The sequence below is a fragment of the Magallana gigas genome, chromosome 1, assembly GCF_963853765.1.
Source record: "Magallana gigas chromosome 1, xbMagGiga1.1, whole genome shotgun sequence".
Classification (NCBI taxonomy): domain Eukaryota; kingdom Metazoa; phylum Mollusca; class Bivalvia; order Ostreida; family Ostreidae; genus Magallana; species Magallana gigas.
In genome coordinates, this window is record NC_088853.1 from 30,063,986 (window position 1) to 30,090,516 (window position 26,531).

At 32.2% G+C, this 26,531-nt stretch overlaps 2 long non-coding RNA genes across 2 annotated transcripts; one reads left to right on the forward strand and one right to left on the reverse strand.

Annotated features, from left to right (window-relative positions):
• The first annotated feature begins 5,717 nt into the window (after nucleotides 1-5,717).
• LOC136273674 (uncharacterized) lies at nucleotides 5,718-7,585 on the forward strand. Its single transcript, XR_010711881.1, has 2 exons — nucleotides 5,718-5,789; nucleotides 7,484-7,585. It is a non-coding gene; the product is annotated as an uncharacterized lncRNA (long non-coding RNA).
• Nucleotides 7,586-12,362: 4,777 nt separating this feature from the next.
• Nucleotides 12,363-18,426, reverse strand: LOC109618155 (uncharacterized). The gene is made up of 5 exons (XR_010711883.1): nucleotides 18,261-18,426; nucleotides 15,920-16,000; nucleotides 14,229-14,297; nucleotides 12,601-12,649; nucleotides 12,363-12,404 (listed from the first exon to the last, which is right to left on the reverse strand). It is a non-coding gene; the product is annotated as an uncharacterized lncRNA (long non-coding RNA).
• Nucleotides 18,427-26,531: the final 8,105 nt, after the last annotated feature.

The following is a 26,531-nucleotide window of genomic DNA, read 5'->3' on the forward strand; positions in this document are numbered from 1 at the left end:
AATGACAATTGCAATTTAAAGTTCAATATTCCTAGTGGAATTTTATCCCGAGTATTTAGATAGACAACAATTTTTAAACATGTCATTCGGCAAAGGATTTACGACCTCTCTCTCTCTCTCTCTCTCTCTCTCTCTCTCTCTCTCTCGTGCAATAAAACAGTAAACAGTATAAACATATATATTTTTTCATAATAAGATTTTATGACAATGATTTTTTTTGCACAGCGTTACAAAGCTCATAGAATCAATTTTGATCATTTTTTCATTTCGTAAGTCATGTTTGCCGATTGCAGTTTTACTTTTGCAATTTCAAGCTTCCCCTCGTCCTGATAAATGCACCCTATAGAGCACCTCTGTTGAGGCCCAGTTCTTCTGCTACACACAATTGGTACCTCCTTCGGTTTGAGGAGCCATTGGTTCGTCAGTCTTAGATTAAATAAGAATTTAACGATTTCTGCACTCTCTCTTTTCAAATAAGCTTTCTTATTTGGACCATCAAAGATGGCTACAGCATTAGGGTCAATGGAATTTTCTAAATCTTCCTGTAAATTGTAGCCTGCACCCACCATCAGTTCTCGGGGACCCCAATGGTGCATACCAACAGCCCGTAGGTTGTGGATTATCAGTTTAGGCATGCTGAACAAAAAATGATATATCATATAGTTTCTATTTCTTTTGCGTGTGCAACACAATACCGGTAATTTGAAAGATTTATGTTTTGTAAACAAATATTAAAATTCAAAAATAAAACTTATTTTTTCGAAGGGTATGGTTAGGTGCGCTTGAAGAAGGGGGGGGGGGGGTCAGTATTATGTATTAAGAACACGTAATAAAAATATTTTAAATTCTCAAGAAACTATCTTGGATCTGAGCACTACTTTATTTACTTGATAAAATATGAGGTGTCAAGAACCCCCATTTTGTAAATATATAAATAAGCCTTGTATTAACTTTCTGTGTACAGCTGAGTACTGTGATTTTCCATGCTGTCCGGAATTACCCCACTGCTTTAAAACAGTGGGGTAATTCCGGACAGGGTTTTAGAAATTAAATTATTTCTTAATTTAAAAGTTTTATTATTCATTTGACTTAAAAATTTGTTTTCATCCTTTTTTTCTATGTTATTATGTCTATTAATAAATTACTTTCAAATGAATATTTACGTTTATGGTTGATTTAAGTTTTTTTCTCTTAGCTTCTCTTCACCTTCAAATTTTTCCGCAGCTAAACAATCAGAGTGACAAGGTCCAAAGTTCAATTTATAACGTAGATATTTTTAATCGGAATGCATCGGTATTCACGCAAGGAAGTAAGAAAACAAAAGAAAAACAAAAGAAGATTTAAGTAATGATGAGTTTATTTTTAGATACTCACATGACAACGTAAAAGCTTAAAAATAATACATGACGTTTAAATCTGTCCGGAATTACCCGGTGTCCGGAATTACCCGGATTTCCCCTAAAAAATTCTCTAAAATTAAGACATTCAGTATAATAAATTAAATCGTTTGGGAGTTTAACAGTTGAAATTAACAACCCTTGAAAACCGTATTAACCAAAGAAATTGAGTTTAATATTATCTTTCTTTATTTATGGTTACATTTAAATTAATACGGGCTTAGCCCATGTGGATTACATATAGTGTAGAAGCAGAAATATCGTTGGGGATTTAATTTTGTTAATTTCGTTGGCAGTATAAATCAACAAATTAAATCCATGACGAATTCTTAACCAAAGCATTAATAAATACAAAGAGATTACGATATAACGAAATTAAATGCCAACTGAATTTTATTTGGTTAATGAAACAACGAAATTTTGACCCAACAAAAATATGTGCTTCTACAGTACTCTGATCAAGCGAATGGTAAATGAATGGAATTTAATCTTTTGTAAGATATAAAAGATTGTGTTTAAGGTAATTATCCATACGTCACAAAACAACGTCTGACGTAATTCACGCGTTATTACGTCTTATCTGTGCCCGACCTAATTGAGACCTAACGTTAAAAGGTATTTCAAAACAAAGAAATCAAGCTGACATAGAAATTGATTCAGAACGAATATATCAAAATCCTGACAACTGCAACCAATTAGGCCTACCGGGGTATTATTCAGCGAAATAACATGACTGGGTTGTGTCGATTGCGTACTTGTTCTGAAAATATAGACCGCTTACTCTTGTCATGCATACACATCAATCCATTATAAGGTTGAATTTTATCCGATTCTTTGAACATTAATTCCTGAAAGTCCATAAACATCCAAAATGAAATCGTGACCGAGATCTTTATTCAAGTGCATAAGGGAGATAAAAACACAAGGGGAAATACTTTGACCCATATAATCTAATATAATCATTATAGTTATATGTCTTGTAAACTTTTATTCATGGTGTCCTGGTTTACAGTTTTTATAACATTTTAGTTGCAGTTCACATGACATAAACAAATGCATGCCATACAAGACCGTCTTTTTAAGATGGTAATGAATGAGATATTTCTGCTGCTGTATCTTATTTACAACCAAACGATTGTAGAGTATCAGCATGAGATAAGTCAGCACTCCAAGTACATAGAGTCATTCTAACGAGTTTCCCTGCAGGTGTCAAACTCGGGTTTTTACCAACACGAGGAACCTTCAGAATCAAAAATCAGCAAACTGGTAAGTAGTTGGTTTTTTTTTTAAAGTGGTTACTTTTACCGATTCCAGAATGTAAATATCTTCAGGCAAAATACCCAAAAATCACTTGTAGACTAATTGTCCACGGAACAATTAGACTAATTGTTCACGGAACAATTAGAGGCCTTTCCACCTTTAATAATGATTTTTCAAAAATCCCAAAATGTTGATAATTATTGAGTAAATTAGAGAAAAATCAATATCCGAAACAAACAACATCAAAAAAACTATTTCCGCAATGCGGTATTGATCCGAGTACCCTTAAATTTGTTGGCGAAAGTGTTGCATTCAATTATATAACTTTATCACGATACAAAAGATGTTATTGACAAATGTCCAAACATAAATCTTTAATCGATTCACATATGGTTTTCAATCACCGAGATAAAATTCAACTAGAATACACGATACTTCTATTTTTAAACCAAAACATGTTTGAATGACGTAAGTTCTCCGTCTGGATAACTGCAGTTTTTGTTATATAACATCCATTGTACAAGTTACAACGTCCACTCTCACAGTGTTACATTACGTTCACAGTGTCATCTTCTCTTGTTACATGTAACTGGTGGTCGTTGGCTGCATATTTCACAAACATAAGGTAATATTGCATTTAAAATACTTATCATTGACTTAACAGGCTTATATTATAATGCCTTTGATACTCTTCTTGTTATTTTTGTATATAAATTGAATACGACTCATATTCTGACTGCTTAAGAGTATAATATAACAGCAAACGATGTACATATGACAATTTGAATTGAAACAAAGCCTCCGTTGGATCGCATTTGCATCAAATAGTTTCTAATCTTCACATCACATTTTCCCGATAAAAACGTAACGTCGTCTGTCATATAGTGGTTTTTTATTTGGTTTTTTTTGTCATTAAAAAACAAACATCTCTGCAATGATATAAAGTTTCACCTTCTCACAATGTTTTTATTCACAGAAATTTTAAGTTCTCTTGAAAATGTCCTTGCTGCATTAGCAATTACGTTTTAACTGCTATCTTTGCTCGAACCTCTGGACTATAATTGTTAAATTTCCTCATCTTCTTTGCAATATAGCGCAAATGACAATTTGTTTTAATTGACAAATGCCATTGGAAATTATTTTCCTCAATTTAATCTAATTGACAATGCTATGATATAAGAACTACGAACGGTAGCACTATCTAACCGTCACTAAAAGTCATTTTTGATAATTAACTAATCAAATTTATTTTTCTTTAAATAATGTTTATATTTCTGTAAAACTTTCTTTATTAAATATGAATGATTTAGTCAAACAAAGAGAGATAACTTTTTATATAGGGTTTAAATAGCTTGGTTAATGATATTAACTAACGGAAAACGAATTTGTTTTACCTCCCACCGATATAATAATTCCTTGGGGGGGGGGGGTTATATACTGTTATTTAGCATATTTATACCAAAGGGTTTGCTGTTTCATGAGAGAGGGGGCATATGTCTACAGACATTTTGCTTTTTAATGTTTAAAAAAATAATTAACTAATGTCAATGAAATGAATATTTACTTTAATATATGACGTATACACATGTGAATATTACGTTTTATGCACATATGAACCGCAAAATAATATTTTCGTAACTCAAAGAGACCGATTAAGATGAAGAATTTTATAGACTCCCAATAAGCAAACCTTTCGTTTAAAAATAATTATTTGATAACATTTAATATTTTAATATTGATTAATTAGATATTGTATAAACCTATTAGTAAATAGCTTTCGTTTTGAAGATCTGACAGAAATTCCGAAATGTAGGCGGGAAACGGGCGTAAGCATTCGCTGTTCTTTGCAAAGGCAAATTTGCTAGCAACTTGTATCTCAAGTTTTAACTACTTTTAAAAATGTTAATAAAAAGTGTTGACTTTAGTTCTGGGTGTATAAAACGCTAAACCCAAAAAGCTTCGTTTAAAACTTCACTTAGTGTCCGTTTCTCTTATCACTGAACCTTTTTAGGCACAGCAAATTTATTTTATACTCCATGCGACTTGGGCCGCGAATTAAGGGCTCGTTTTATTTTTCTTTATCTTTTTTTAATTTTGAAGAATCTTATCCGTCCTAAATTTAACATTCAAGACGACCTTTTCACCCAAATATCTTTCTTTAATTCAAGTTTTTGTTTAGTCATTTATTAATACACCTGCATATGTTTAAGATATAAGCGATCGCGATTAAAAATAATGTTTGTATTAATTATTTCTTTATTCAGAGAAAAATGAAAATGATTATAGCATTAAGTTTTGAAAAAACCATGCTTTTTCACAAAATCCAGATTTGTTTCAATACAGTATATACATATAAATAGTTAAGTATTCAACATCTGTCTTCTAATTGCCTAGAGACGGGTCTACATGATCAACACAATTTCATTTAAGACCCAATGTTTACATCTGAAAATTAAATAACTTCTCTCTGAAAATAAATTGTTTAAAACTATAATCATTCCCACTACAAAGCATTTTATTTATTTATTTATTTTTTAATTTTGTCATCAAAGTTTAATGGAACTTAAAATTTCACTTTTTTGTCTCCGATTTTGACGAAATTCTTGAAAATAGGTCCCTTTTTTTTTTTTTAACAAAAACTTTAAAAAAGCCGCGGCTTATTTTCAAGGTTTTGGGTGGTTTTGGGTGGTATTTTTCTATTATACTATGCATATATATGAGTTTTAATTATCTCAGTAAGTTTGACAATATCCATCGTCTATTGCATATTAATAAGTTGATGGATTGTTTCCAATGATCGATACATCAATGTTAATTTAGATGACTACTTTTTTTTCTTTTTTTTTTTTTTTTTTTTAAATCAGTAACTTATGTGAAATAGAACTTAACAAGTTTATTGTTGTCAGTTTTAGATGAAGCTCTTCCTCTTTCTACTCATTTCGTTGGTCCTTGTCAACATTACATATACGGAACCACGTTCGGTAAGAACAAAAAACTTACATCGGGCGAAAATAATCTTTTCGCCACATGTTGACTTGCTAGGTCGTTTTTGTCTGTGTGAACGTGGGGTGGACGGACAAGCATCATTCAGGAGAGAAGAAGAAGAAAATAAAAGAAGATTGTAGCAATGATGTAAAGTATATATTTATTTTCATTATTTCTTTAATGGCATCCTATCCATATTAGGACCGAGTTTTTTAACCTTGAATATACATCATATGAAACACATTTTTAGTAAACGAAGAATTGACTGAAATAAATTATTTATTAACTAAGCAGTAATAAATAATTAATTAGTAAAATTGTGTTGAGGTATATGGGAGAAGCACAATTTTAAAGATAAACACTAAGAATATGAATAAATGCTTTGATGGAAGTGTGTATTTAATCATTATGAAAACAAAAATCATTGAAAATATTTATGTAGAATTAATTTCAACAGATTAAAAGCGACGTGGACAACTCTTCAAGAACAGGAAAAGGTCATTTATTAGAACGCATTCCGCTATTATATACAGATACTTAAACATGAAAATTATGTCCAATTATACGAGTATTAATCCCATACATGCAAGCTATACATCCAGATTCATTAAAGTTTGGGCTATTATGGATTAGATACCTCAAATCTAGATAACTTTTCAATTTTTAGCTCACCTGAATCGAAGCTTTAAGTACTAATCTGACCACGTGTTTTCCGTCCGTCCGACTGTCTGTTACCTTTTTGTTTTTAAATTGAATGACTTTTATAGAACAATTGGGCCAAATTTTCTGAAATTAACTACAAATCATTTTTTTGCAGGGAATTCAAAATTGATTAATTGTTAAGGGATTAACCTATTACAACAAAGACAAGTATAGCTCATTTGCGTCTTTTTGTTATTTTGAGTTAAATATTTTATTACTGTTCAGTGCTGCATCGATACCAAAATAGACGAATAAGTACACAAATATATTTCAATACTTAATGAAAATAAATTGTACGCATTGAATGATAGTAACTTTTGTATCATTTAAGCTAAATGATTTTAAAAGATTAATATCAAATCCAACTAACTCATTCAAGTAAGTCATGACAGAACCAACGTTTTAGAACACTGTTTCATACATTCGATGTGATTGCCTTTAGAAATTGAATTGGTATTTAATATTTGTTTTTGAAAATCTCTTCCATCTTTTTATCGAAATAAATAGTTGTTTATTTTTAGAGGTTTTTCTTGTCAACCATTACCTGATACAAGTTATCAACACAGCATCATAAATTCCTTGCAAAAAAATAGTATCACTAGTATGTGTTAAATGGTCATGATTTTGTTCAAAAATTATTTTTTGGATTTTAATGATTACAATGCTTCAGTAAGGTAATTTTGATAGGCAACCAAAATTTGAGAGTCATTTTTTGAGCTATAAGCGAGTTACAGAGCTTACAATTCTTTGCTATGTACACAAAGTTTTTGTTTACATTTTGAATGTTGAAGTGAAAATTCCAGTTTTAGATTTCAAATGAATATGTTAATCGTAAGGAACTGTTTATTGATGCTTAAAATGAATAAGAAGATAAACAAATAAGCTGGAAAAGGATTTTTTACAGGTATATTGAACCTATGTAAACAAAAACAGGACACGAGACTTGTTTACATGACAAAGATTTGTTGGTCCTGTATCTTGCTTAAAACTCATCGACTGGCACCCAAATTTCATTTGATCATTAAAAATGCATTCCTAAAGTATTGTAAATAATAAAAACAGAGAAACAACATTTGACCAAAATCGTGACCATGCCCCTTTAATGTGTCATTTAAATTGTTTTTCACGTTGTATTTCAGAAAGCAGTGACACTATCGAAACCATTATTGAGACACTGATCAATTTTGGAGCCAACGTTTTTCTTGTAAAAGCATTACTGCAAATAAACAAATAAGTGTAAACCGCTGTCATTTCTTGTATTCATTCTGATTATTCATGTCTTTTTTTTAAACTTCCAAAAAAATAAAGAATTTTGTTATACCGTAAATAAAATAAATTAACTTTATTTATTTTACAACGATTGATCAGCAAGTTCTTCACTTTATGTTAATATCTCTCGTTGGCACGGATGTTAGCGCCAGAGGGTAACTGATGTGGGAAGAAGCCGGAGTACCCGGAGAGAACCGATGTGTCCAAGCGGGCGACCGTCAACCCTATCACATACAACCACTGTCGATCAGGGATCAAACTCGGGTCGCAGTGGTCATAAGCGAGTGCATTGTCAACTATGCTACTTAGACACCACAAACTATTCTATTGATTTTTGTTATGTTTACTTATTTCGTTTTATTTGAAAAGCTCCTTTTGTTCAGCATTAGAGCTGATTGCGTAAGATGATTAACATAAGCTTATTTCAGTCTACTCAGTATATACAACAGATGATAACATGTTAAAAATATACAAATCAATGAAAATCAAAACTTAAGGTAATGATCCATACCCCACTAGATAAATAAAATGCGTACAGAATTTTTTCATATCTTTCAAGCGTGTATCTGAGGATATGTTCTTATCAAATTTTACCCTGTTGGCTGGTCCATTGTATTATAAAGGCTATGGCCGTTGCTAAATATAGAACCGATTGCGGAAAATGGCGCTTTTCTCATACATATAGAATATAAGCCTAAGCCTGAAATTTGACTTTCACAAAATCATTTTTTGACTTATATCCTATGTCAAATAAAGGAATTATTATTTCAAAACATAATTTTTTTATGTTACACTTGCTTATTTATCAAAAAATAGATAAACCTGCATACAAATTAGATACAATGAATAAATTTTCAAAGAGAATTTAAGTTCTTATAATTCTACTTACGTACATAATTCTCTAAAATTTTCATATTATTTACACCTTAACGCCTTTAATCAATTAGAAATAAAATTACCCAAGGGACCGGCCTTTTCAGGATCACAATAAGCATATTTTTGGTAAAATCATTAGAATATATTTTGAAAAAAGATCCGTAAAAATAAAACTGCATAGGTTTATTTTTCATAACTCTAAAAAATATGTTTTGATTATTGTTAAATAGAAAACATGATTTAAAAAAACTGTTGATTAATCTGTATTATTTAAATCTGATATTGGTATTATGGATCAAGATCGGTATTTAGAAATTGCAGTCACATGCGTGGATAATGCTAACTACCTGATATATGCCTTCAAGACAAAACCTCTATTCAAACTTTTTTTTACTGGTTTTAAAGACTGTTACAGTTCTTATAATGAAATAGCTTCTCTTCAGCACATGATTTTAATTCTAAAAACATTTTTTGTGGAAAATTAATCTATGCTTGTTGCTACGTTAAAACAAATTGGGATCTTTAAGCAGGGATTGGTTTGCTGACAGCAATATTTACAAAAATGCACGTTTTTAGCATATTATGGACACACGACAAGTTCTCTGAAATATATACTTTACTTACAGTTGAAGGTATCTAATACATAGAATGTACCCCGGGATTTTTTGTTACCAGTGGTACTACTAATGAATATAAACGTCGATAGCTAGATAAGTTAGTGAGATCTTTAAACCCAGCCTAGGTTTTTGTTTCATGCACTTTGTTTAATTGAATTGTAATGAAAATTTAGCATGTTAATTAACTTTTAAGAAAATTTGCATTTTTTTTTTTATTTTTACAGGTAATGTGTTTGAGTTTGTTTTAGTGAGCTGAAAGTGCTTGAATGCGAGTTATATCTAAAAACAATCGTAACTGCAGGTTTCGTTGAAAGTGAATACTGAGGACCACTATGATTCATTCTGTAAGTCAATACTATGAACTGTTCGAATTACGAGTTTAAATCAAAACCATCCGAAAAATGGAAATGGCTGCGGACTATCTTATCTGTGAGTAACGGCATTTGTGGGCTAAATGAAAGGTTAGTATTAGACGAGAGTCCACTGAACTACGAGTTATGACGTACAGGCAGGAGAACTGCGAGTTCCTGCTGAGAGTCAAATTGCTGAGAGCCATTTTAGCTAACAGTAAAGACTGACTGTGAGTTAATACTAATACTGAATTTTCAATTTTCTAAACTAATAGATCTAGGCAACATATATCCTACCTTTTGGGATTGGCTGAAAGTTATTTGAAATGTGAGTGATGGCTTACGGCCATCAGAATTGCGAGTCATGTTCGAGAGCCATTTGAACTTTGACTTAAGGCTTAAGAGCAATGCAAATTGGTTATCAATGTTACAACATCAAAAATTGGTATAGATGCAGTAAAAAAATTCGAATCGTTGCAATCTTAAAGATAATGGTTTAAGTATGATACGTTGATTTTAATGTTTGAAAATACTAATTTAAAATAATCTGTTTTCTTTTACAAGCTTGTTTTTTTCTGTTAAATAGTTTGAGGTCTGACGTTCCTAGTGTAAAATGTTCTTTTTGTTTTCTTTACATGCATGTATCACGATTCGTTTCGGCTTGAACAGTAAAGTTTTTTGAATTTTACAATTTTGTATATATATATATATATATATATATATATATATATATATATATATATATATATATATATATATATATATATATTCAGTTCATTATTCTATATTGAACACAATTTAAATATTTTTAGATGGATCTTCTAAATATTAGTGTTAAAGAAAAAGAAATGGAGGAACAGCATTTCCTGCAGAGTAACCAGAGGAAGAGTAAACGTTCAATTGTTGGATTCCCTTCAAGCAGTCATATGTTTCAGGCAGTCATATCTTGGGGGGAAATTGTATCGTACCGTGAACGTTACTTTAAGTATTATAATTGTGCATATCGATTATCGTTCTGAGCTTTTAAAGTCATTTAAATTTAGTCAATTTAACACAGTCCTGTCAAACACATATTTCCCTAAAACATGGAAACATACCAGAGTGTGTATTCAGTAAGAATTCGAGGAATTTCCGGTACGTGCAACCAGGTTACCATGTGATGCCAGTACCTACTGTGTACCGAGGAACCAGGGAATAAGCCGCAGAGGCTAAAAAAAGAGCCAACGCAAGTGGTCCTCCACTTTTTAACCTGCCTGAAAATTTCAAAGCCAAAGACATGAAGCCTTGCACCTTATATTTTTTGTATTATAATGTGCAAATGATAAACAAAGTTGTAGTTTTGATTTCTTTAAAGAGGGGGAACGTAGAAGCTTTGATTCTTCATATATTTTCTTATATTTATGTACCTGACACTTGCAACTGTTAATTATTTTCTTTACGATTCCAAAACGGACTTTTGGTATTTCATTTTTTCAGTACTTTTCGTAATTGTTATTATACATATTTTGAGAAACGGGAATAAATATCCATGTTTTCATTCTGGCCTAGTTTCTGGTTGGCTAGGTCAAGCATCTTTCTTTGGATTTTATGGGTTAAAATAAGTAATTACAATCCAGCGCCAGTTTTTTTGAAATGTGGTTAAATTTAAAGTTGTTCAGAATAACAATGCGTTAAAGTCTAATCAAGTTACTAAGTAACACTGTAGTAACATTTTGTTGATCGAAAGCAATTTAACGAAGCTAACACTGGGTTAACAGTAGATCACTTGTTATTCACTTTATACCCATAATTCATTCTACTTCCTTTAAATAAAGACAAAAAAAAAAGATTTTGCATTGATATTTCAATAATTCTGAATTAAAAGTAATATTATTAACATAATGATATGTTGGACATTTTTTTTTTATTTCAAGTGTTCCGTCCTAAAGTGTCTGCAATATCCCACACCCTCTTTTGTTGTCCATATAACAGAGTTAAGGTACATTTTCTTAGCTTCAAAATACATGTACCATTGTGAAATTTCTTTCAATATATATAATAATAGGGTACATTTATCATAAACAAAGATCAAATGCTCAATATTATTGTATTTATTTTTATAGCATTAAACCTGTACTAACATTTAATTAAAAAACAATTCTGTCTTATAATAAGAAAGCATATGCATTTCTGAGAAGATATATACCTCATATTGTAAATTCTATTGAAGTTTGAAAAATGTATGCTATTTAAGTGTTCTGTGAAAGTGAATGCAAAGTAATATTAAATCTAAAATTATAATCAAATATGTTTTAGATATGACATTGTTAATGTTATTGAAGATATTGATTAATTTATTTCCGTTCTTTGACCGTATTCAGGATTCTTTTTGTCTCGTTTAATGTCTGTCCTTCTACACTTGCAAACAGTTTCACATCGCCTTAAATTCGCTCAGACACAACTGCTCTACAGAGAAATAATTATAGACATTGGAATATGACCAATGTCAAATGTCAATGTTTGACCAATAAATTTGTTTATTGACATTAAAGGCGAAAATAATTTCCATTTTAAAATCATCTACTATCCGTGAAAAACTGCAAAGCAACTGGTAGTTTTTTTTTTTTATTTAATAAATACTTTGTCTCACATACCTCTCAAGGTTTCAACATACCTTAATTCCAGTGTAAAATATCATCTGTTGTGAATTTATCAATAAAAAGACATCAGATTATATCATTTGTTAATCTTTGCACCTATTTACAGCAAGTTTCCACGCATTACAAAAAAATCAGTAATTTTTTCGTGTAAGTAAATACATGCATACGAAACAAAAAAAATCGTTTACAAACTATTTGATATTTATTTTTGAATTGTTTTTACAGATATATTAAGATAGTATAGAACAAGTACGTGTATCGACAATGTTTCCAATCATTCTTGTTTCTGTATTGTCCTTGGGTTCTGACCTTCATATAAAAATATAATATAAAATGTACACGAATTAACATAGTACAGACATTTGATACTTAATTTTCTAAGTTTGAAAATCTCAACAAAACTAACTAGGAGTTGAAATAGGGATACATTTCATATGAAATAACAATTTAAGCATGAAATAAAATTGATAGGTTGGTAGTTTTATAAATAAAACAAAAGCATTACGTTTATTCCGAATGAACCAGTGCGTAGGAGTCCACACAAATGTTCTTGTCTATACACAAATTTAATTATTATTAAATCAGTTATGGTATAGAAATTTACGGTTTACAAAACACCATGATACATACAGGGTGCTAAAATGTTATATGTATTTTAACACAGGATCAGCCCTGCTAACGTGTAAAGACATGAGCGAAATTAAACAGCTGGTCCATGGGCCATATCGCCCTCCAGGGGAACAAAAATCAAGCTTAGTCGCATCATAATACATACTATCTAGACAATGTAGTAAAATACATGTAGATTCTGTATGAATAATTCCATTCCCCTCATTGGATATTCTTATGATGATTATCAAGTCGCTTTTGTAACAGTATTATTTTATAGTAATATCACATTTTGAGTATTGCAGTTTTTAATAAGATCTTAAACAGTGTTTACACATGGAAAATAATCCTACAAAAATTTTTGAACACAATTTTGAATTTACCTTAGAGTCATTTCATGCATATTTTTTTTACAATTTTATACTATGCTATGGTATGCAATTTTAATGATATGCTATGAGATTTGTATGCTATGCTATGAAATTTGTATGCTATGCTATGAGAAATTGAAATGAAGGGCTATGACATGGTATGCTTTGCTATGATATGGTATGCTTTGAGATTTGAACAAAAGCGCCCCCATACAGATAAGAGTTCATTCGAAGTTAAAAAATAGGTAGCCAAAGTTACCACAGATCTATAATGTTAACATTTTTTTTTTCAAATGAAAACATTCAAAACCAAGTAAAAATAATGTTGTATGCTATGCTATGGTATGATATGACGAATGTGATTCTCTGAGATTTTATGCTATCATACAACAAATTCTTCATCATAATTTCACAGAAAATAAAAACATTACCCAGAAATATTTAAAATACCACGAAAGCATTATGATAAAAGACGTCTTTTTGAAATAAGAGGCGGCCATCTTGAAAATGACCAAAACTTGAATAGCCAACGATATTTTTTGATCAAGTAATGTTCAAGAAACCTTCATGCAAAATTTGGTGCTTGTCTTCACAAGTGAAATATCTTGCTGAAATATTGACCTAAGCCGCTACACGATGTTTTCACACGTGTATCAGCTTTCATGGCTGATTAGTTCTGAGAAAAAATATTTCTAAATATTTACTCTATCTATTTAAATGTAAAAGTTCGGCTGCTAATGGTAGCCCCATCCTAATACCAGGGGACATGATTTACATTACTTTGAATTTACCCTACTTGAGGATGCTCCCACACGTTTCAGTTTTCTTGGCCAAATGGTTTTTCAGACGAAGAACTACCTAAAAAATTGTCAATTATTTCTAATTATCCCCTTTTCAAAAAGGGCGTGGCCCTTAACTTTTACAACTTTGAATTCCCTTTCCCTATGGTTCGCGTGCAACGTTTGGTTGCAATTTGTCCGGTTGTTCTGGAGAAGATGTTGAATATATGAAAAGTTTTCGGACAGAGGGACGACAGACAAAATGTGATCAGAATCGTTCTCCGCACAAAATTGACTCAATGTGTCTTTTTAGTCTAATAATGATATATCATGAAAAAGTGTTCAATACAGATCAAATGAATTCCTAATCTTACATCACGGGACACCCTTTTTCCTATTTTATAAGGCCTGAATCTGTCTATTCTCCGTCTCTCAACAACAACCTGCAATTTATGTAACGTGTAATAATTATCACAGTGTAACACTTTGCAACACAATATCCATTCATTTTCATTCCGCCCCGGCCTCCAGAATGCAGTCTGTTATTTGATATACATTTGAATATTGTTACTGCGTTTCTGCGGGATAGTTTTTTTTTTATAGAATTAATATTATGCTTATTTTTATGAATCAAACCTAAATTTGCCTGAAGAAATATGTTCTATGCCTTTAAAAAAATACTACATATTTTTTGGTTTTAATCGTAAATGTAGAGTAAGCCTTAAACTGTCGTGTTATGTGCGTTTTTATCGAGACTTTAATCTTTTCGGAACATTTCGGAGTTTTTCATTTCAAAACAATGTATCGGGATCTGTATACGGGACATACTAAAGATCTAAAATAATAAAGACGTGAATGACATGAAATTTTATAAATCTATGTTCTGCGTCAAAGAAAATGACTGTGTGTGTATTTATTATAATTCTATGTAAAATGTGGGGGGAAATATCTTGAAATGACATCCATATCAATTATTTACGCAAAAATATGAAAAAACTAACAATTTGAATTAACCTAATAATTTGAGCTTATCTGTTTTATTTTTAATTCCTTTGAGAAAACATTCTTATCTTCATAAACTGAAGTGTAGAAAAGATTCATAATGCCATTTAGCAAAAATTATCCTGCTTATATTTACCTTTAAAATTATGCAAATTCTACTGGATGAGCATGATCTTAAATGTACCTTTAAAGTAATCCATTTCTTTTTTACCTGTGGTCACCTATTATCATATGAACTGAGGCATTTAGTTATAATTCAATACAATGCAATCAAAACTCAAAATGGTTTGATACGTTATCTACAAAGGGAAAATGATGAGTTGAACTTTGTATTAAAATTATATACAAATCAATGTGTTCTCCATTACTTCATACTATGGCAATAATCATGCTATTACCATTAAAAAATATTTACAGTAATGAACTCGATTCCTAATAATAATGGTTAATATTAAAAGTGAAATGTTAAACTTCAAAACGTGTTGCTGAAAATATATTAAAATTTGCCGTAAAAATTAGTACAACCAAATTATTTTCTTCTTTGTGATGTGTTTTGATTCAAACAACCAATGATGATTCATACAACAAATGTACTTTTCGCTGCCCATTTGACACCTGTGTCAAGATGATATGTTTTATGTATATGAACAATGACAACTAGAAGACTATACAGAGACCTAGAAACCAAACTACAAATATAAAAAAGTACATAAATGTTATCATTTTTTCAATGAAATGATGTCATAATATATTGTTTGTAGAACATAACGTTCCATCAACATGAACATACCTTAAGGATAGAATAGGAATTTAAAGGTAAACATCACATTTGCAGACAAGGCAAGAAAGTAAAAAAAAAATGATAATGTAGTCATTTTTTCACTACTTTTTAAAATGTACAGCCTCGTAAATGCAGCGGTGGGTAGGGACAAATTTTCATAACAAAAAACACGCGTTACTCAATTGGTATGCAAACACCGCTGCAGTTATGAGTCATTAAAAATATTTAATGCTTAAAAAACACCTCACATTTTACCTGGATATATGTTGCAATAATACGTACCGAAACCCTCTGTAGTGCCTCCATTACGACAGTATTGTTGAATAGACCAATGTAGACAAGTAGCAGTAGTATCAACTTCATCTAAAAACAAAAGGCGAACCGACGTTACACCTTATTTTCATAGCCCCCTTATACACAGACCTGTCGAGGAATTCCATATTCTCATTTACTTAAGTTTCATTCTGGAAAAAAGAAATGCTGTAATTGCCATACCCTCCCTACCTGAAATCTTTCCAAAAGGACTTTGAAACCTGTAATTCTAATGTGAACAAAAAGAGTGCAAGGCCTGCTGTTAAAAAGATGCAAGACGGATGAAAAATAAAATTCAAATTAATGTTTACTTAAAAGGTAGCTTTTAGTCGTGTGTGTGTATGTATGTGTGTGTGTATTTATACTAGGCGAGTATACATGTTTTGTTTAAAACAGCTCCTATCCCCATACTGAATCAGGTCACCTGTATACAATAGCCAATACACAAATCTGTCGACAGGAATCCCATTATTACATTTAATTCAGTTTCATTCTAGAGTAGAAACATTATAATATTTTAATGACAACCACCCCTGTCGGAAGACTTTTAAAACAGGATTAAAAAACATATATACATGTATTACGAAAACGTTCGATCATAATAGATTGCTAGATCTGATGTTAAGAAGGTGCAAGACTGCAAGGTCTATTTGAAGTTGCAAACAATGCGATTCCGACGAGACATTAATCTTTTCTTCTGTTTAAAAAAAATCAACATTCATCTGATTTGTTTCATATTTATGTTTGAAGGTCACCTGTATCAATATTACATGTCTGTCTGAATATCTTATTGTAATATTATCAAAGTCGTCCAAAGTAAGAACATGATACATGTATAGCCTTCATTTAGTCATGCAAATTCTTCCTTCTTTCAAACGCTTTTTTTAATTTTAAAAAACCCGCAAAGATATTCAATTAAAAAGTAATTTAAAGAAATATCAGCTGTATTTTTTAGAATTTTATTTTGCTGCAAAAAGATGCCTGTTTGATAAGTCTGCATATTACTTCAACTGTTATGATTAAATTTGAAAAAAAAAATCATTAATTTTTGTAAGAGGGAAGGTTTGTCATCTAAGGAATATATATAAAATCAAATTTTGTACAGGACGACAATAATTCAACTATGCTCCAATTAAGGCTTCTTAACGGCCTTTTCGCACAAAAATATGTCTAAAAGATATTTAAAAACCAAGATATTTTTGTCATTTTAGTAAAAAATCATGTTTTCGTAAAAAAAAAAAAATTCAACATGAAAATTGCAGCTCATATTGCTTTAACTTCATGTACAAATTCATAAAATGTGTTCCTCTATAATAATACTGAAAACATTGTTACTTTTTTGAATAGTGCTGATTAGTAAATTAATATAACAGATAAAAGAGATAACTATGTCGTCTCGTTATTTGTTTATTTATAAACGATACCTCTTACCCGCATGCATTGATATATGAATGTATTTCAAACAATCATCAAACAAACCTATAAAACACAAAAATATATCATTTAGTTCAGGTCTAGTCTCTGCGAAAATGGCCTTACATAAATAGTATCGTGTGACACGTAAAAGAAAATCACATTGTTGCCAACAAAGAAACGAAGAGGTTTGATTGGAAGCTGTTTAAACAAGAAAATGGGGAAATTTTTAACAATTTTTCGAACTAAAAAGTCATGTGATTAGAGCATTGCGAATAGCAGGAACTTAATATTTTTGCATAAAGGAAAAAAAGCAAATTTACCCATATGGAAATGTGACCGATAGACGTTCCGTCTATCGGAAAAAAAAATTGATGAGAATTTTAGAGACTATCGTCCTCAGTCGGATGAGTTTTGAAGGACGCAAGGACACTAACACTACAAGAACTATCCAGCAAAGTTCTGATTTGTAAAATCATTTTCTTGAACCAATTAATTCTTTAATGATCAAATATGGCATCCAAGATGAGCAAGTATAAAACATGGACCAAACGAAAATTCCTATATTGTACAAAGTCATTACAATGGACGAACGAGACTCAGAGAATGCCAACATCTATGCCTATTTAACAATCAAAGTGTACTTAGTACATGTACAATTGTTTATACATATTGTTGTTACTTGGATACTTAATCATTAATGTTTTGAGCTGACGATGGCTTCGAAATCATTTTCTCGTATGTCTTTTTTCTTCTGTTTTCCCAAATCACTTGCAATATACCAGACCCACAATATGATTCATGTTCAAATCATATACAGATATATCGGTAAAAGATTCAAACACATCATAATATAAACGTGTTTAGACAATCATACGTATTATTAATGCAATGTTACCTTTTGGTTGTGAAATATGCAGCCAACGACCACCAATAAACAAGAGAGGATGACACTGTGAATGTAATGTAGCGCTGTGAGAGTGGATGTTGTAAATTGTACAATGGATGTTATATAACAAAAGCTGCAGTTATCCAGACGGAGAACTTACGTCATTCAAACATGTTTTATTTTTAAAATAAGCATCATGCATTCTAATTGAAATTTACCTCAGTGATTGACGACCATATGTGGATTGATTAAAGTTTAATATTTCAACATTTGTCAATAACATCTTTCACATCTGCAGTAGGAAAAAAAACGTTTTGAAGGCATCAAGGACAAATTTAATCACATATGGATTATTGACAGTACTGTTAGCTTTTGTAAGGCTACAGAATTCTGGTAGTTGGTGTATGCAGAAGGTGAAGGAATGTTTTGTTTGTTGTGTAGAAAAAATGATGAACACAACTTAGAAAACAAATCCAAGGTTTTTAACAGAGATACTGCTGTTAGATTTAGGAAAGCTGCTCTAGAGGAACTCAGAAATTCTGCTCAACATAGAGGAGCCATACAAAGGGCGATGAAGCGAGTTTCTGTCTTTCATAAAGAAAACAAAGAAAAACATTTTGGTTTCAAAATATTAGGACAAACGTTCAACAATGGAGAAAAAGAAGAAGAGCAAGATGCCACAAAGAGAACTTCTTTAACTGAATCTGAAACTGGAAAACGAGAAACTATGAGAAGAAATTCCAAAAAAAATCTAGAACAAAGGCTACTAAAAAGAGGAGATAAAAATGCAAACTGAAATTGACTTCATAGAAATCAAAGTCATATATCATATGTAAACTTAATGCAGAGTTTCCGGAATGTCTGCTAGAAATAACTTTCATATGACCATGCTAGTTTTGCTAACTTCTCATCATCAAAACATCAGGGGTCCCGAAGTCACTCGTGAGCCACAAGTGGATTCCGGACTTCTGACGTTGTGTCCTACAAACGGGAAGGTCTATAGAAACTTCTGTTTTAAGCATTTAAGTTATTATTTCTCTTAATGAATAATTATTGAATCATAATTTTAGATGACATAATGAATACTACCGTGTATTTTCAGAATTACTAGCGTCTATTTTCTTATCTATTTCGATGTTAACGTTTTTTTTTCCTATCTAAGTACTGAGAGGATAAATAAGTACATGATATGTTTCTTCCTACAATATATCTCTGAGATGCACACTCACATCTGCAAGTTGTTTGTTTTATTATTTGTTTTTGTTTTACGTCCGTGTTTAAACGGACAAAAGAAGGCGTCCCATGGTTGGCATCTCTATAAACGCAGTCGGAAAGTTCATAATGCCGAGAAAAGAAAGGTTTCATGTAATCAAACAAACAGTACTTAATTTGAAGTTACAAGTCGAAGTTGAAAATAAAAAAAAATAGCGATGAAAATTTGGCCGATCACACTACATTCTGCAACCATTACTACAATGCCCTTTATCGTCATATTCCGATTATCACGTGAGCATTTAGGTAAAAACAAATCAGACACGAATTAATTAGGAGAAATCGAACAGCTTTTAATGGTGAACCAATGGGTGTTTCTCCTCTCTTTTCAGTTGGGTCTCTTTCTGAAAATACATAAAAACCGAAAATTATTCAACTTTCCCCTTGAATACAATTTAATCATTTCGAGGTACATTTCACTAATTCATAAAACGATTGAGCTAATGCATGTACATGCCTCTTTATCTAAAATATGTCTTGGCAATGTTCCTGGATGTGACTGCCACGTAGTGGTTTGCGGGGTTATAAGGTGTAGCATTTACATCTGGTATATTATACATAATGTCACTTCGCTCAATACCTATGTAATGAAGCACCGCACAAGCAATAACATATGCTGCTGCTTGATCTTGGTTTATTCTTAAAGTGTCGTACTATATATACTATATCTATAATAGGTATGACAGGTGATGTTGAAAATTATCTTTTATTAATAAATATTTATTTTTATTCAAAACCACTGATTCTAATGAAAAATATACCTCAGGATTCCTTGAAGACAGGCAAATCGCTTGTTAAGGATCACAAAGCCTTGTTCCACCAGGACACGCGTTCTGCATTGGGAAGCGTTGTAATTTTGGTGGGCCTCTGTGGTCGGATATATAGGGAGTAAAAAAATACCTTCGGCATGGATACCCGGAATCTAGGAGAAGGCCATTGTGTTCACCTGAAAAAAATGTTGATTACCCTTACAAATTTTCAAAGGATATGTTATCTTGAGGGCAACTGTCATACTGCTTATAGAAAAAATTCTGATTGTTTTGATAAGTATCATCCTCAGATTGTGTGCAAAGCGCTGATTCCCTCCAAATACGACTGTCCTGCACACTTCCTGGTCAGTTTGCACACTTGTTATTATAAATTCATTATCACACATTATTAAAAAAAAATAAAAAAAACCATTAGTAAAAGCGAACATAAGTCTTGTCAGGATAAAATCAAATAAACACTGAAAATAAACCTAGCGGAGTCTTAATAGTTAATACGCATATACGCTATTATAATAACAGAAACGAAATACCTGGACAGTCAAGGTATGAAATCCTTTCCGATTTACGAAATTGGGCTCGTTTTCTGATGGGGATTGTATTTTAACGAACGTAACAAAAAAAAAACTTGAGAGAATAAATTTAAAGGAAAATCTTAGGTTATAGTTGAGTATTGTCTTGAGGAATGTTGGTGACGTCGGGGCAAGATGGCTTTATTAATTCAGTGTATTGTTATTGTCACTAAAAGAGCATAAATTTAACTTTTTGATGTGGCTGATGTTCTGGACGACTCCATTTCTGCAAACAGTGAGACATTGCATAAAGTTATATTGAGAGAACTTAGTGTCTTGGGTGACGATGTCTCTAAATTGTCCAGTGTTGTTACAGATTTAGCCAACGATATGACAGGTTAGTTGAATGGCCTCTGTGCACGACTCAGACAAGAGTTTCCTTGTCTAATATCGGTCCATTGCGATTGGCGTAAGCTTGTGTAAAGCTATGCGATCAGGCAGCATACATTAAGAAGGTATCTAAATATCGGATACCATTGTTGAAATATACTTTGAGGACTCTCCTAAGAGAACTGCAATTTTAGTGAGAGTGCACTTGAAAATGGCTAACTGTTTAGTAAAACTGCCTCATAAGGTCAGAAAAATTGTTGTTCACAAAGTCAAGATGGCTTGTTCTACTAGTTCCCTTGTCTTATATCGGTTCATTGCATTTGTCATCGATTGGCGTAAGCTTGTGTTAAGCTATGCGATCAGACAGCATACATCAAAAAGGTATCTTAATATAGGAGACCAGTGTGGAATATACTTTGAGGACTCTCCAAAAAGAACTGCAATTTTAGTGAGAGTGCAGTTGGAAATGGCTAACTAATTAGTAAAACTGCCTCATGAAGTCAGAAAAGTTGTTCACAAAGCCAAGATGGCTTGTTCTACTAGATGGTTGTCTTTGAGTTTTTTTGGATATGACATCAATCCTAAAAACCTTAAGAGAAATGAAGGATGAAGTCATTGCAAAAGGCAAATTCATGTCAACAATATACATACTGAAAGAAGAACTACAAATTCTGTCCCCTCTCACCCTACATTTCAAGCAGAGACCATTAACTATGCTAGGGTCGAGCTAAACATCAAGTATACAATGAATGCTCTGAATGATGTGCTTCAAGCAAAGTCCCCTATTGTCAAGATTGAAAAGGATCTTCAAGAGGGTGGAAAACTATATACTCTTGGGCTACATTCAACAGAGCATCTGATGACAGAGATGCAGAGTCTACTAGAAAAGTCCGTTAATGCACTCATGTCCAATATTCATGACAGACTTGATGCAGCAATCCAATATTGTCTTCATTTTCAATTTTTGACATAACCATTGTCCCAATGCGGAAAGAAGAAGCTTTTCGAGATTATGGAACGAAGGAAGTCAAAGTAATTGGTCTTTATTTTGGATATGAGAAAGATGAGGTATTGGCACTAGAAGCAGAATGGGCTCAGTTTAAGTATCACTTTGAAAAACTGAAATCCTCATTAACAAATTTCCAAAGCATTACACTCTTAGAATATTATCACCATCATTTACTTTAACCCGAACAACATTTGGACCATCTTTTTCCCTGTTGAAGAAGCTGGCTGAAATCATTCTTTCAATACCAGTTATTAAAATCCTCTAGGTGTAACAAAAAGGAAACTAACGAGAGACATCAAGTGGAGTAAACATGACAGCCTTTAGGAACCCATGTGTAATTACGCCAAGAAGGACCTATTATTAAACAATAGCTGTGTTATATGTGGATTTTTTTGTGACAACAACAAAGTGGCGGAACCGTTAATGTTACTCAACATTTCAATAGAAAAATAAGACTTTCCCAGGAAAGAATTAACATCTTAACATACGTTGTAGGTGTTGTGCATGTAAGTGACAACAGTTCAAATGGCGTTTGTGTTCAATGTCTCCAGTCCACTAAAACTCAAAATAGAAGCTAAGAAATTTAAGACGAATTCGCCGAGTCACTCTGACTGAAAGACATTTTCATTAATAAAAGAACGTAAAGCTATTACATGGGGGATGTTACATGTAGAAGATCAATTGATATTTTAAGAAAATATAACCCAGAGAAGGTATCTAAAGGATCAGCTGCAGTTGTTGCTAAGTGATGTAAAGACCTCTGTCGTAAGAATTCAAACTCGATGCACACTTTATTAATGACTCTACACAGCAGGCACCGGGACCATTAAACTTGGCCAGCTCAGATTTATGACCAGAAAAAAATCTCAGATATTGATTTCAACTTAGTTCGTCTCATTTGAGGTGGGTCATAAAGGAAGAATAAGCTCACATTAAAAAGTCTAATTTGAGACAGAAAGTGCGATCTAAACTTAACAGGATATTAAGTGAATTATGGATAATCTTTGTTTTAATAACACAGTGCCACGCCCACTCTATTGCGCTATAAAAAAAATTTGCATAAAAAGTATAGAAATACATTTTCCGACTGTAACTTCTATTCAGTGTAATGTTTTCTTAGTCCATATGAATATTGTTACGTCAATTTACGTTGACGTCATCGGCGTTAATCAACGTAGCAGCCGATATGGGTAAACGCGAAATTGATTACCTAATTTGCAAAAACGTTGAAAAAAAATTAACAATTTTCAAAATGAGCCATACTTTGGAGAGAAAAGTGCTACATGATGAAGTTTTTAAAAAGATTGGACTTATAGATGGGAAGTTCAAAGGGGCAAAGAGCGACACGGCCGAGAAAAATCAAGCCTGGCAAAGTAGGTCGTTTATTTCTAAACATGTTGAAAATGAAGTGTGATAGACATACTAATTATTTCCAAAATACTTTTCTCATCTCATATTCAATTGGGGCAGCAAAGATGCAATCATGACAATGACATGATTAGTTTTCGATGAATGTGTCGTATAAAAAAAATAGGTATACGGTAGAGTAAAAAACTATATTTATATTCCATATCATTTTGTAAACAGAGTCTGGCGAATAATCAAAAGTCCCTCATCTAAACCAGACTCATGAAGACCCTTGTTCAGAAATGTAGAGACTCGGACTACTTACATTTTACGTTATGGCTGAGAACATGTAGGTGTCGCCTATTTCCGCCCACACAGATATTAGGCACGGATGTATATTTCATTTTGGAATGGATTCTACTGATAGTTTCCTAAAAAACACAAAAAGATAATTTAATTGCAATTGAAAGTATTCACTGTCACCATTAACTACTAAAACTTAAAAATGTTGCCCCTATTTCTTTATATAGAAAGGAAACAATTCAAAAAGAGAACTGTCAAACAAGAACATAAGCAATGGCCCAATATGAAGCAGCAGAGTAATATATATATTCAATTTTTTACTCCGCAGTGAATTTTTCAAATTTAAGACATCATGAGCAGTTTGATGAACTACCGTATTCGCAGTAAATCATAAGATTTTTTAAACCAAAACAATCAACAGTCAAAAGAAGTACCCAGCGACGGGTGGTGGAAAAAGCCTACATCCCCTATGCACGAGGTCATGTTGACCTTCCTTGCAGGAAGCCCTCACTGGATGGCATAGATGGGGGTATGGAAACGGCTTCTACAGCTACAGATAAGTAATAAATCATCCCATCATTCATTGTTCTCATAATTGATTTAGGATGTTTCCTGCAGTAGATCAACCCCAACCTGAAGAACCAGAAGACGCTACATGCAAGACTGCATGTACCAGTCCCCCATATACCAGAACTAGTGTACCGGTACAACAGTCTGCTGATGGAAATCAGAAACAGAGACACATGTGAGATTCATTTGGAGGTGTTGGACGCTGAGAAAGATAAAATAAGATTGGAGTGCGAGTATATTAAACCGAAAATGAAAAAAAAGTATCTGCAGACCTGGACTTTGTCAAGATGCAGAAAAATTCTTTAAGAAATTGTTTTTTGACCTACTTATCACTCTCTACATTTTCAGAAGTTTAATGCAGTTTTAACTCAGTAAATTGAGAAAAATCTTTCCTCATAGCTAGAAGAACAAGTAATCATTTTTTTCTTTTTGTGTGTTGGTTGTTTGGTTTTTCTTTTGTCTGATGGATAATTTATTTATTTAAGATAACCATAAAGACTTATAGCTTTTTAAAAAGGAAAATATTATTTGGTAAGAGATTCTCATTTCATAAATGTAACATCAATCTCCCAGATTCATGCTCATTTTATTATGGTAAATACAGTTAAGAAAGGAAATATATAACCTCAGTAGTATATGGGCAATATTACATGTAAAATGTATTGGAAACTGACATACGGTAAAAAGTATCTACAAAAATATATTCAAATACATATGTTCCAAAAATCTCTGTCGCCTTCTTTCTCCCTCTTTGAAGCTTGCTTTTGAGATTGTTTTATCATAAATCAAAACAAATTAACTTTGAATATGAACAATATTAAAATTTGTTCCTTGCATGTTGAAAATATCTGCCTTAATATTATTATGTCTAAAAAAAAAATTGGTTATAAGTTCTTTATTCTACATTTAACTGTTTATCAATTTTGAAAGTCAATTAATGTAATTCAGAAATAATTAGAGCACTGTGATCCCTCACAATTTTCTCCTTGTCCCCAATGTCAACTACACCATCTATTACATCTTCAGCATAAGTCATTGTCATCTGAATTTGAGATGATGTCTCCTCTGTCGATGCCAATATTGTGTAACATACAACATGGAACCACTGCAACACATGCCCTCTGTGGTAATAATCGCAGTTCGCTGTGCAAACACCGAGAACCTTTTTTTATTTACCCCGAATATCTGCTCTATCAGCATCCTTAATTGTCCTGCAACGTGCCGTCTTGTATCTCTGCATGTGTGCCTCTGTGGGGTTTTAATGCGTAGTCATCAAGAAAATCATGAGCGAATAGCCCGAGCCCCCTAACAGCATTCATTGAATGTGTCCTGCAGGAATTTCATATGTAACATTCAGTTTTCAATTTTAGGAAATACACAGTCATACAGGTGCAATAATTCAAATCTGAATAATAAAGAATAAAACCTTTAATCCCCCCCCCCCCTTATTAATTTTCTAATAAACTCAGGTGACGTATTGCTATCCGTTTTCGTCCGTCGCCGTGCAATAACAATTTACATGTTTAACTTCTTTTAAAAACTAAAAGGCTGATTGTTACCATTTTTGGCGTGAGGCATCTCTATGGTAAGAGGAATCTAAATTGTGAAATTCGTGGCTCTACCAACCCCGGGGCGCCACATGTGGCGCCAATTATGCAAAACAAAAATTCCAAATTTTCAAAAATCTTTTCTACTCCCACACATTTGGAAAAAAATGTTTGCATAGTTATAATGTCCATGAAGACCTCTACCAACATTGTGAAATTTATAGCCCCTGGGTCAGGGGTTCTGGCTCTAGGGTCGGGCCAATATGACCAAAAAGTAAAAATTTATTAAATCTTAGAAAATCTTCTTCTCAACTACCAAATATATTAGCTGAAAACTTAATGCATGATTATGATGCATATGTATGATGCACATGAAGCCCTCTACGAAAATTGTGAAATTCATGACCCCTGTGTGGGTGGGGCCAATATGGCCATATAGTAAAAATGTATTAAATCTTAGAAAATCTTCCTCTCTACTCTCATATATATTTGGTAAAAACTAAATGCCTGGTTATGATGTCCATGAAGCCCTCTACCAAAATTGTGAAATTCATGACCCCTGG